Source organism: Anoplolepis gracilipes, chromosome 10 (genome assembly GCF_047496725.1).
Source record: "Anoplolepis gracilipes chromosome 10, ASM4749672v1, whole genome shotgun sequence".
NCBI lineage: Eukaryota > Metazoa > Arthropoda > Insecta > Hymenoptera > Formicidae > Anoplolepis > Anoplolepis gracilipes.
Genome location: NC_132979.1, coordinates 12,682,926 through 12,695,919, shown reverse-complemented (window position 1 = coordinate 12,695,919; position 12,994 = coordinate 12,682,926). Strand labels below are relative to the sequence as shown.

General features: G+C 35.0%; 1 long non-coding RNA gene across 1 annotated transcript; it reads left to right on the top strand.

Moving 5' to 3' along the window:
- The first annotated feature begins 11,079 nt into the window (after positions 1 to 11,079).
- Positions 11,080 to 12,038, top strand: LOC140670622 (uncharacterized). Its single transcript, XR_012047596.1, has 3 exons — positions 11,080 to 11,216; positions 11,331 to 11,820; positions 11,959 to 12,038. It is a non-coding gene; the product is annotated as an uncharacterized lncRNA (long non-coding RNA).
- The last annotated feature ends 956 nt before the right edge of the window (positions 12,039 to 12,994 follow it).

Here is a 12,994-nt window from a genome sequence, read left to right as displayed (position 1 = left end):
GGAATTACACTGTGATGTATTCATGGGTTCGGAGCAATTCTGATGCAAAAGCAGAATGACAATAAAATGAATCCCGTATTTTATTTTAGTCGAAGAACTACTGAAGCTGAAACACGATATTGTTACATCAAGCGGGGTCGCGGCTCCAGAGAGTGCTCGGACCTTTCACCTGATCAGTCGCTTATTTCAGAAGCTAAACTTCTGGGGATTCCCCGCGACTAAGGCTATCCGAACGATGAATGTTTCACCTCTTGAAGGCGATGTATTAGGAGGTGTGATGGTGCGATGCGTTGTGTTTTTTTTTATTGTCGGCGGTGGTGTTACCAGATGTCGTATATGTAGTGATACGGCAGTGGCGAAAACGGCGATTAACGATTAAGAGAAGTCTTGCAATGTGAATCTCTCAAGAATAGTTTCACTAACGAATACTTTAATCGGGTCCGCTAACGAATAGTAGGAGATATTTCTATTTCTAAACCTCTGAGGAAGTCGGCGTAGGCGTTGACACACAGTTTGCAGTCGAATGGGAAAAACTCCGCTAGGTTACGGAGACAGGCCATGCAATATACACCAGTATAGCGCGTGCTGTCGATGGCGAGGTGTACGTTAAAGTATGCGTAAGAGTCCCTCTCGATATTATCTGAATTCACGAAGCAAGACGCGCAATACGGAGTAAGTTCTGATTTATGAGCAAATCCTGAGATGTAGGTGCAATGAACGTTCTCTAATCGGTGCGTTTCGACGGCTGGAGGGGAGGGGTGGCCCTCCTGAGCGGGGCGCAGTCGTCCGTAACACATGTAGATGTGTTGTTAATAGGTTATAGTTAGTTATTATTATTATTCGTATAAAACGTTATTGTTAGTCGCAGTCGAGGACAGGGGAAGGGGTAGCTAGGACTACGAATAATCAAATAATGAAAAGTAGGTTTCTTGTATTTATTTATCAGGTTTAAATGCTGGTTGTTTACAATTTGTCGGATAGAACAAGCGCGCGTTATATATTATTTGAAACGAATATTATTTTGAAGCCAAATATTCTTTTCGGGAAGACCTGGTCGAGATCGAGACTGGTCAACGCAAAACACAGCAAAAAAAAAGGTCAATCGTAAAACGAACTCAGCAACGCGAAGGAAAAATACTATTTTGAAAGGGTTCGGTCAGGAGTGAGCTGGCCCAAGTGAAACGCAGAAAGCAAAAAAAAGGGTCGGTCGTAAAAGGTATCTCTCGTCGGCACGAGAAAATGTGCACGTTTCCAAGTTTTCGTGTTTTACGTAGTTCTATTACAGGATATTGTTACGTTTCGTTCCGTGTAATATTAATCTAATATTATTGGCTGTTCCGCGGAACCCCAATGCTCGGGGGTGGAATACATAGTTCAAGTATAAAATCTCGTCGCGTATCTGGAGGTAACGCGTCCTCCTTGGGTCTCCCGGCACGTAATTCGGAGGCGGCAGAGGGGGGAACAGTCGCTGCGTGTCTAACAGTGTTAGCTTGCACGGCCACCGAAAATATCCTATGGATTTTATGCGGATGTCTTTCCTCAGAGGTTTGGCCTCCTTCGCTCGAAAGGCGGTGTTGAAGTACGCCTCGTACTCTGTGTCGAAATAGAGGCGTTCTGTCCCGAGGAACTCGCTATCCGCTTCAAACGCCGCGCGTGATATTTGTGTCCGCCTCTTCTTATTTTTGGCATCTACGAAAAAGATCGAATTAATTTCGCGTACTTATTGGGTTCGACCATTGGTTTTGAGATAGGGAGGGGGCATGTGCAGAATCTTAGCACGATGCTATCGGGAGTAGGTGTAAACTTTGGTCTTAGAATAGAAGTGTTGTATGTGCAGAATATTAGCACGATGTTAGCAGGATAGGAATAGTAATGAGCGTGCAATCGTCCGCACCGCTGTGTTGTTGGTCTTTGTTAATGGTCGAAACCAGGTTTTATCGGGGAATCGGAGTAGCACTTAATATGACGCCGAACGTAGATGCGAACTGGCTTTAGGTACGTTTCAGTTATTAGTACATAATGAAATTTCATAAATATATGTATATTTTTAGCTACACTTACATTGAATGGTTTACAGAGGTAACGCGTGAATAAAATCTGAGAGCTATCGGCGCGGAGAGTTGGTGTTGAGTGTACAGATGCAGTATAATGAAATAATAGTATGGAGTACGCTCGTGTGAGGTAGAATAGTGTTGAGGTGGAACTGTGTGAAATAGGATCGCGTACTGAAATAGAAACGAATATGGATATGGAAAAATGTGTTGGAGTGGAATAGTATTTGGAAATGGAATCGCAAGAATGAGGAGCACTTCTAGAGAAAGAAGTGCATCGCTCAAAGTCTTGAGTTAAAGTGTCGAATTTCGAGACTGTTCCGTTCTTTAGTTTGTGCGGGTTAAGGTTGAAGAGTGGGGTGGATGCGTAGAAAGGGTTATCTAAGGGTTCGGAATAGCGGGGGAGTCTCATGGTGGGAAGGCGGCTATTTACGATTAGCGTTTTTGAACTATCGGCTAGAGTCGGTAACAAATATAATAAATAACTTATATAATGAGTAACTTATCGGCTAAGATGTAGTCGGTAACTTATTACTTAGACTTAGATTATAGGTTTGGTGTTTTCTTAAAGCTAATGAAAAAATTTTTGGTGCTGGGACGTAACAATATGATAGTTTTGAGTTGGAAACTTTAGTTATTGTGCATGTTTACGTAGATTTCGCATTTATTTACAAGACATACCTTTTGTAATTATTTCTTTTGTAGTTATAGCTTTATTAATACGAAGCTTTGTTTTAAAGTGACTAGGCCAAATACATGTAAACGTATCTGCGTTGTACCATGTAGCAGGTATTAGCTGCAGACCATCATTAAATTCCGCAATGATATATTTTTCGTTATCCATTTCTGTGTTGCGCAAAATAAACGAAGATCATGTAGAAATTATGTATACATATTTTATTATAAAAATATGTATATTATGTTACGCACAAAATTATATTTCATGACATGGTGATTTATATAAATCTTTTACATATTTCAATTTTGTACCAATAACACAAATTTCTTTATTTTTTGTGTAACATTTATAATCAGAATATATTTACCGTTTTATAATAAGCAGCAATTATTAGAAAAATTTTTACAATTAATAGTAAATTTTTCATTTAATATTTTGAGATACTACAATTCAACATCAACGTTATCAAGTATTGGACCGTTCTTGTGTAAATTTGTACATGAATATATCTTATTATTATTATTATTATTATTATATTCTACAAATAAGAAATTACAATTTTCAATTTCATTATACCTTTTAATCAACTGTTGCAATGGCTTTTCATTTTTCCGTAACTGTCTTTTTATAAATGTCATAAAATTTTCGAAATTGAACGCACTAAAATTATCAAGTGGACCATACAGTCTTACATCAGAACATATACGTAAAAGATTATGCACATTATGCGATATGTACTGTTTATCGTATAATATTTCAATCGACTCACAAAATAATGAAGCAAAGCTTCAGCAAAATTTTTAATTCTTCTTGACATAAATTTCGACGTGTAAGAATTGTTACAGCTACATGTAATGTGAGAAAATGAGTATATATTTTTTCTTGTAATATATTTCTTAATACAACAGGATTGATTATAATAGAAAATTTCTAAATTCTGCTGCTTTCCACTGCTTAACGTCTCTTATTGATCTAGGTCTTCTAACAAAATCAACCGGTGTAGTATTTCTAAGTAAAATCTGTAAATGTGATATTTTATTAATAACTCTTGCATTTAAACATATAGAAGTTGGACCTTTCGTCCACAGTAGTATCATTTTATCATAACTCCTAAACAGATCAAATGCATATAATCTAACGGAGTGTTAGTTATAGGTAAAAAATTGAGAACATTATGTAGAATAGAAACACTAATTTGAAAATCTTTATAGGTATTAATCGCAAATAACTCATCTGTTCTTAAAGTATTGTTTTCTTTTTACATGGAAAGCAGAGTCTATTATTTATATATTTGCCCTTGATTAAACCACTGTTAAACCCGGTATGACTTTTTATAGATAATGTAAAAGATTTGACAGGTGCATCGCTTTATTAAAGCAAATAATGAGACTTTAATAATGTCTTCGTTATAAATATAACCATTAATAATTAAGTCGTTAACTTAAAGGTGCAAAAAAAGAAAAAAAACATTAGCATTATTAAGTTTCTGATATCCAAAGTATGCACCAACAAGATACTGTCACATTTACAGTTAATGTGTGATGCCGTTCCCACGAATGGGAAAGGCCCGTGCTACCTCGCCCTTTCAGGCATACGCCACATTTTTACATCCACTGTCTATCGGAACCGCCCCGAGACGGGCGATGGAAAAATCCAGTAGCGCCTGCTGGTTCGTGTGTGCAGGATGGACAGTTTGGCCACGACGAATAAGCCCATCCTTCCTTCCTTAGGGTGACATAAACTCCGCCGGCTGGCATTCGCCACTATCCGACTCCTTCACCCCGCTATCTTATCCGTCGTGCCCACGGGGACCACGAGGAGGCCTGTCCATTTGCATCCCGACCTGGATGAACGCTTCTGACCCTGTCGGGCGAAGGGAATAGTGGGATAGGTGGGCGTAATAAGGTAAATGGAGTCCTACCTAATTTTATCTAACGCGACGCGAACGCTGCTCGAGAGCGTGGTTGTCCCGAGAAGATTACGGGCTCACACCCCCATACCCGAAGGCTCCGACCTCTTCGGTTGAACAACGCGCCTACCTAATATTTAATCTACGTTTTGTATCCCTTCAGCCAGAGGGATTCTCGGCAAAAATCGGTGAATACGGAAAGGGCCTCTGGGTTTGACACGAAGAAGCGTGCCACATCCGGCCACTGCCATTCACCTTCCGGTACGACGCTTCGCAGTATCTCTCTCTGCGCGTCAAAGAGGGGACATTCCAGCAAGAAGTGCTGGACTGAATCAATTCCGCCTCCGCAAATGTCACATTTACAGTATATTTTGAAAGAGCATCCGCATTAGTATTTTGTTTCCCTTCTTTATGTAGAACTTCGTAATCGTATTCTTCCAGTTTTAATCGCCAACGCATTAAACGAGATGACGGATCTTTAACATTAAAAAAGCCAAACTAATGGTATATGGTCAGTAATTATTTTAAATTTTTTACCATATAAGTATGGTCGAAAATGCTTTGTTACCCATACGATGGCTAAGAGTTCTTTTTTCGTAGTGTCGTAATTACGTTCTGCTTTATTGAGCGTTCTAGAAGCATAGACGGTTGGAAGATCATTTCCTATCTTTCCTTGTGATAAAATTGCACCGATTCCTTCATCACTAGCATCCGTAGTTAATATAAATTCTTTATTAAGATCTGGATATTGCAAAATAGGCTCACTTGACAATAATTGTTTAATTTTTTCAAAATTTATTTGCTATCGCATTTCCCATTTAAATGGTATATTTTTCTTAAGAAGTGACGTAAATGGATGAGTAAGCGAGCTAAAATTTTTGATAAAACGTCGATAATAAGAGAATTGTCTAAGTTCTTTATGATTTCTTGGAACGGGATATTGTTTTACTGCTTGCACCTTTTCTGGATTAGGTTTTACCCCTTTGTCTGAAATTATATGGCCTAAATAAATCAATTCCTTTTTGAAAAATTCGCATTTATCTGGTTGCAAGCTAAGACCGGCTTCTCTTAATCGTTCAAAAAGTTGATTAAGTGTTTATGTTCTTCTAAAGATTTCGCATAAATGACGATATCGTCTAAATTGTTATAGCCCCAGAAAAGGCTATATATTTAATTAATGAATATATATATATATATATATATATATACATATAATTATAAAGATGCAGGAATGCATCGCGACCGAAGCGATAATCGCGCGAGTCGCTGACGCAGCGAGCCACGCGCACCCGAGACCGAGCGCGAACGCGAGACCGGAAAGCGCTCTCGGAGACGCACCGGAAAAATGTCGCCGAATTGCAAAAAGTACAAGCGAGGAAATTTGATTTTGAACTTCCTCGCCTGCACTAAAACGCGAATTCAGCAACATAACCATATTTGGTCATGTTGCTAAGGGACCCTCTCCGAAAAACCATGCAGTTCGGAGAAAAGAACAGCACCCGCCGCGATGAAGCGACGGGCAGTCGTAAAAGAGATTCTAACGAGTAATAATCGTCACGAGCAGCTGTTGACCAGATTCAACAGAGTCATACGCGAATAACTAAGAGATATACGCGCGTCGGAGATAAGTCATCGCGTATCAGACTACCTGTGCGACAGAGCATACGAGAGATACCGCTCTCTCACTTTAACCGATAATAAACGCGAGTGACATAACGTTCGCTGGGAGCAGTGACTTAATATCATACCAGAGAAATATCACACTATAGACAATAAAAATGTTATTTATTATATATAAATAAAGAGGATACACGATATTGCAAAGGAAGAGAGATTAAAATAAAAAGAGGCCACTGCCCGCCGTATCCCCGGCCTTCCCTGAACGAATCCTGAAAAAACTCTGTGCCCCCTCACGGAGGCACAACAAAATAAACAAAACAAACATTTCCTTGTAAACCTGCTAAAACATAATCCATTAAACGTTGGAATGTTGCAGGGGCATTCTTTAATCCAAAGGGTATCTTTTTATATTCAAAATGACCGTTAGGTGTGCTAAAAGCTGTTTTTATTGAATCTTGCGGACTCATCGGAATTTGGTGAAAATCCGACGCTAAATCGAAACACGAAAAATATCTTTTCCCAATTGATCTAAAATGTCTGTTATATTAGGCAAAGAATAAGCATCGCCGATAGTTTTATCATTTAATTTACGAAAATCTATCACTAATCTCCATATTTTGTTACCATTAGCATCCGCTTTCTTAGGTACCAACCATAATGGTGAATTAAATGATGAAAGAGACGGTTGAATAATATCTTGTTCAAGTAATTTGTTAATTTGTTGTTTAATCTCTTCCTTGTGAATAGGTGGGTATCTATATTGTTAACGGCTATAGGAGCGTTATCCGTAGTAGGGATAGAATGTGCGATTCGATTTGTTCCTTTTAATTTATCTCCCGGTAAATGAAATATGTCGTTATAATTTTCTATCGTAGGTAATATAGAAAGTTGTTCTTCATTTAGGTGATTTAATTTTAGATTTTCCTTCAATAGTATTAATCTATCTGTTAGATTATTTGAGATCACCAAATTAATTACGCACGCAAGGCTGTCCCTCGGGCTCGTGTTGATTAACACTGGCTCTACGTCAATTATGGGTGTCTCGATATTCAATTCTTTTTTTGTCGTGTTAATTACATATGTATGTATATTACCGTTAATTACTTTTACGATGCTATCTATAAGAAATACGCCGTTTGATATTTCTTGTCGATTTATTAATCCGTCATTAATATTATTTTTTTTTTAGCTTTAATTATACATGGGCATATGCTTCTAGTCGATAATGTTGACATATTACTATATTCTAATAAATATACTTTATTATTTCGTATAGTAACCGTTTGTTTTTCAAAGTCTATTTTTGCATTTTCAAGACGTAAAAAGGTTGATCCGATAATTCCTTGTTCTGTCAATGGAAATTTACTCGGTACTACGTGAAATTCATGATTGCCGTTTTCTGAATTTAGATGTACAGTTCCGAGAATTTGTTGTTTTTCTTTCGTTATGCCCTGTATTTCGACTTTTCTATCTTGATATACTAATGTGTCTCGGAGCAAGGCATTCGCTTTAATAATGTTTATGTCAGCACCCGTATCTAATAAGAATTTGTCCGTTAGATTTCTGAGCTCGCCGAAAGGGATTGAGATGACGCTTCGGGAATTTGTTCGGATTGTGTATGTTCGAGCTCTGTTTTGATCAGGTGGATCGGATTTGCACGGCTCAATGACCCTAGCGTTGCACGCCTGTCGCTTGGCCTTGATAGTTTAAATTATTGTTAGGTTGATTATTACTATTATTATATTATGGCGATAATTATTTGAATTACCTGAACTATACCGATTATCGTTATTTTGCTCGTTATTTATTTGGTGTCTATTGGTTTGTACATTAAATCTATTTCCAGAATTATTGTCGAAATTTTGCACAGGATTAAATTCACGTCTATTATAATTATATTGAAAATTTGGATTTGAATTTCCGTTTTGGTTCTGTGTATGAAAAATTTTTCTCCTGCATTCATTTTTAGAATGCCCAATTTTTTTACAATAATTACAAGTTATAGTTTGAACATTAGATTTATTAACTTTAAATCTTTCTGCGTGATATTGTGATTTTCGTATGAATCTAACTGCACTTTCTATTGCTTCTTCTAATGTATTAAATTTCTGTGCTAAGAGATGTTGTCCGATATGTTTGTGTAATCCGCAGAAAAAGTTATCTATTAATTTATTAATAGCAAAAACTCTTAATCCTGTTCTTGCTGCTGGATCAGGATAATTAGAAATTGCAATAATCATTTCAGAATTTAATTTCCTTACTTTGGTAATATAATTTTCAATGGATTCATCTCTATTTTGCCTGAGATTATTTATTTCGAGTTCCCAATGATCAAAAGTTTTGCTATTGCTGAATTCTTTTTCCAACGCGCTACATAATTCGTCGAGATTCGTTATCGTATATAAGGATCTAACTAGTACGGCTTTGCCTGTTAATTTTGTTTGAAGGATTGCTCTGAAAAAGAAGGTTCTTTCGACCAGTTCGACTAATTCGAGAATTTCTTTACAGTCGGATATAAATTGATATGTTGGGATATTTTTGCCGTTAAAAACCTGGTAAAAGTGTTAAATTATTCCGAACAGAAAAATAACTATTATTTGACGAAACAGAGGATCTACGACTGTGGCTCGTCTCGTCTTGATTTTGCGTAAAATCTGCCGCTTGATCGTTTATGATTATCGATTTTACCTTAATGTAAATTTAAATTCTAAGCTGCTGTGTTTCTTAAACTACTATTTTCTAAACTACCTTCTTCGGAACTATCTGTATTATAATGCGTTTTAGGATTTCTTGTAGTTCATTAGCTTACAGTAATACGGCGTATAAAATCATTGCTGGGGACTGAGGAATGTTTGATGCTGCTCCAAGATGCTGTTGACTCGAAGTCCGATGAAGTAGCCCTTTTACGTGTCGGCTATCCACGGAGTTTCGTTGTCGTTCTCTCGGAAAGGTTCCGGGATGCTTCGTCTTCTTCTTTGCTCGTTGTATTGTATTTCCGCAGCGTCTGCCTGACCTTATACCTTGTATATTAAGCAGTTATTTGCCAAGGTTTTATTGGTGAGTAGATTACGAAATTATTGCACCTATTGCTGCACTTGTTAAACAGGAACAGTTAGCGTTAGTCTTCGGTCTTCTACCTCAATGTTGCGCTGTACGGCTTGTAAGGTTTTCTTGAATTCAGACTTCTCCGCTCGTATTCTTCTTTCGTGCTTTATTTCGACTTCATACTTTATGTAAATAACGAAGTGAAAATGTTGGTAACGATTTGTCTTCTGGATAACTGGGTACCGCTGCCACCAATTGTTACGTGCTGAACGTGTAATGAATAAAAAGGTATAGTTATCTAGTTACAAGACTTTATTTGGCGCAATGCTACAAGTCGAAGGTGTTTTCTCAGAGAGAGACGACTTAGAACTGACTACTTTTATATCGCTGGACCTTCATTCTCGGAGGTCCCCACATGCAGATAAAGTCGTGTGGCATCTCAAAGTGATGCGCTTATCGCTTAACCGAAAGAGATATCTCGCGAAAAAATATTAAGAGTGTCCTGTGGCTTATGCACATCTAGCGTGAGAAACTGCTGTCTCTTAACAAGATATCTATTCGTGAAATATTTGCGTGGGAAAGTTGCGGTACGTAACACTTTCCATATGAAAAGAAAACAATACTTTAAGAACAGATGAGTTATTTGCGATTAATGCCTATAAAGATTTTCAAATTAGTGTTTCTATTCTACATAATGTTCTCAATTTTTTACCTATAACTAACACTCCGTTAGATTATATGCATTTGATCTGTTTAGGAGTTATGATAAAATGATACTACTGTGGACGAAAGGTCCAACTTCTATATGTTTAAACGCAAGAGTTATTAATAAAATATCACATTTACAGATTTTATTTAGAAATACTACACCGGTTGATTTTGTTAGAAGACCTAGATCAATAAGAGACGTTAAGCAGTGGAAAGCAGCAGAATTTAGAAATTTTCTATTATAATCAGTCCTGTTGTATTAAGAAATATATATTACAAGAAAAAATATATACTCATTTTCTCACATTACATGTAGCTGTAACAATTCTTACACGTCGAAATTTATGTCAAGAAGAATTAAAAATTTTGCTGAAGCTTTGCTTCATTATTTTGTTAAGTCGATTGAAATATTATACGATAAACATAAATACATATCGCATAATGTGCATAATCTTTTACGTATATGTTCTGATGTAAGACTGTATGGTCCACTCGATAATTTTTGTGCGTTCAGTTTCGAAAATTTTATGACATTTATAAAAAGACAGTTACGGAAAAATGAAAAGCCATTGCAACAGTTGATTAAAAGGTATAATGAAATTGAAAATTGTAATTTTAATTATTTGTAGAACATGATAATAATAATAATAAGATATATTCATGTACAAATTTACACAAGAATGGCCCAATACTTGATAACGTTGATGTTGAATCGTAGTATCTCAGAATATCAAATGGAAAATTTATTAATAATTGTAAAAATTCTTCTAATAATTGCTGCTTATTATGAAATGGTAATAATATTCTGATTATATAAATGTTACACAAAAAATAAAGAAATTTGTGTTATTGGTACAAAATTGAAATATGTAAGATTTATATAAATCACCATGTCATGAAATATAATTTTGTGCGTAACATAATATACATATTTTTATAATAAAATATGTATACATAATTTCTACATGATCTTCGTTCATTTTGCGCAACACAGAAATGGATAACGAAAAATATATCATTGCGAAATTTAATGATAGTTTGCAGCTAATACCTGCTACATGGTACAACGCAGATACGTTTACATGTATTTGGCCTTGTCACTTTAAAACAAAGTTTCGTATTAATAAAGCTATAACGGCAAGAGAGATACTATGAGAAAAGTCAGATTGAAAGGAGTTACCAGTAAAAATTTTTGGCATTGCGAGTAAGTGAATAATATAAAACATAAATTTGTATATATTATTAGTTACATGTAATATTGCATATATTATTAATAATTTTTATAACTTCTTTTACACTTTTATTTTATATTATTCAGATACTTACGAAGAAGGTATACAAAAATTAATTTTGGCAGAAGATACATCAAATAATGATACAGGTCTCGCTTCAAATGAATTACAAGAACGAGAAAAAAAGAAGACGTATAAGAACCAAAAAAAATATTTATCTTTCTCTTCTGAAAAAAGATGTAGATTTCTTTAAAGAAAAATAGTGTTACGCAAGAAAAAATTCTGCCAGCTCTTCCACAGAAACAAAATTTTGTGTTGTATGACAAAGAGTTACAGAGTACATCTAAACATATTGGAAGAAATATATTAGACGAAAACATATTGTTTAATGTAGAAGCAAAAACGATGAGCATTAGCTACAATTTATTAACGTTATATGATATTTGTAAAAAAAATACTAATACTTAGTTTCTTTTCAGATATTAATAATAACAACAAAATTGTTACAGATAGTACATCTTTTATAAAAATAAAATTCTGCTTTACGTGTAGAAAATGAAAATCTATGTTTTTATGGTAAGTTTAAAAAATACTAATATTTTTATATATTTTTTATAAATAAAGAAGTATGCAAAAATATATTTGTTGCATAATATAGAAAACACAGGAATTATATTCATATTCTATAAACTAAATAATATTAATTTATTTTAGAATTTAAGGAACTAATCTTAGGAAAGTTAAATAGAATATTATTTAAATTGGACGATTGAAAATAAATTCGAATCTACTATGCATTGTGTGCAATAAACATATAAAAATTGCGCTTTACAAAATGTATTCAAAATATTCAATTGGTGGTCGAAGCATTATTATAAAGGTTTGATCAATCCATATTTATAATAAACTATTGTCAAAATACATATGCGTATATCTTTTTTTATCCTCTCCTTATAGCAAGTATTATATACCTTATCCTTGTATACATCTGTGTGGTGAATATTATATTACAGTACGTGATGCATTTTTCTGTTAGTTTGCATTTTTAGCAGACAATAGATGTGGAATATTTAACATCTTTAAACAAGTAGTCGATCAATGACAGCTGATTACGAACCGATCATAGTTCGTTTTAATGTTGATCGAGGTTTGTTTGATGTTGATCGACGTTCGTTTGATATATGATAGTGGTTCAAACATGGTTGAATCGATGTTTCAATCGATGTTGATCAATGTTCGATACAATGTCTGTTTAATGTTTATTTGATTGTGTCGTGATTCAATAATCGTTTTATTATAATTATCTGTATGAATACTGTGTAGAGCGACAGTTGTCTTTTTTATTACTGATTTTTATTATTTCTTTCTTCGCCTATTCTTTATAAAATGTATTCTGTGTATAGTTGGATCTACATTCATTCTGCTAAAGATGTTGAAAAATGCTGATTTAGATGAAACGTAATACTCGAGTTAGAAGAAGAACGGAGATGTGAGATTAAAATATATATTTGGGAGGAGTGTGTATCATAGGAGAGTTTGCGATCATCCTTGTGATAATCTTGTCATATCTGGTGAAGAAAACGAGAGCTTACGATCATCCTTGTGACATTCTTGTTATATCTGATAAAGAAAACTTTGCGCTCATGGATGACTTGATGAACATTTCGTCCGATTCGTCTGAATCGGATATAGAATCCTTATCAAATAATGCCATGTAATTTTTGCCCGTTTTGTACGAAAGATTAATGTA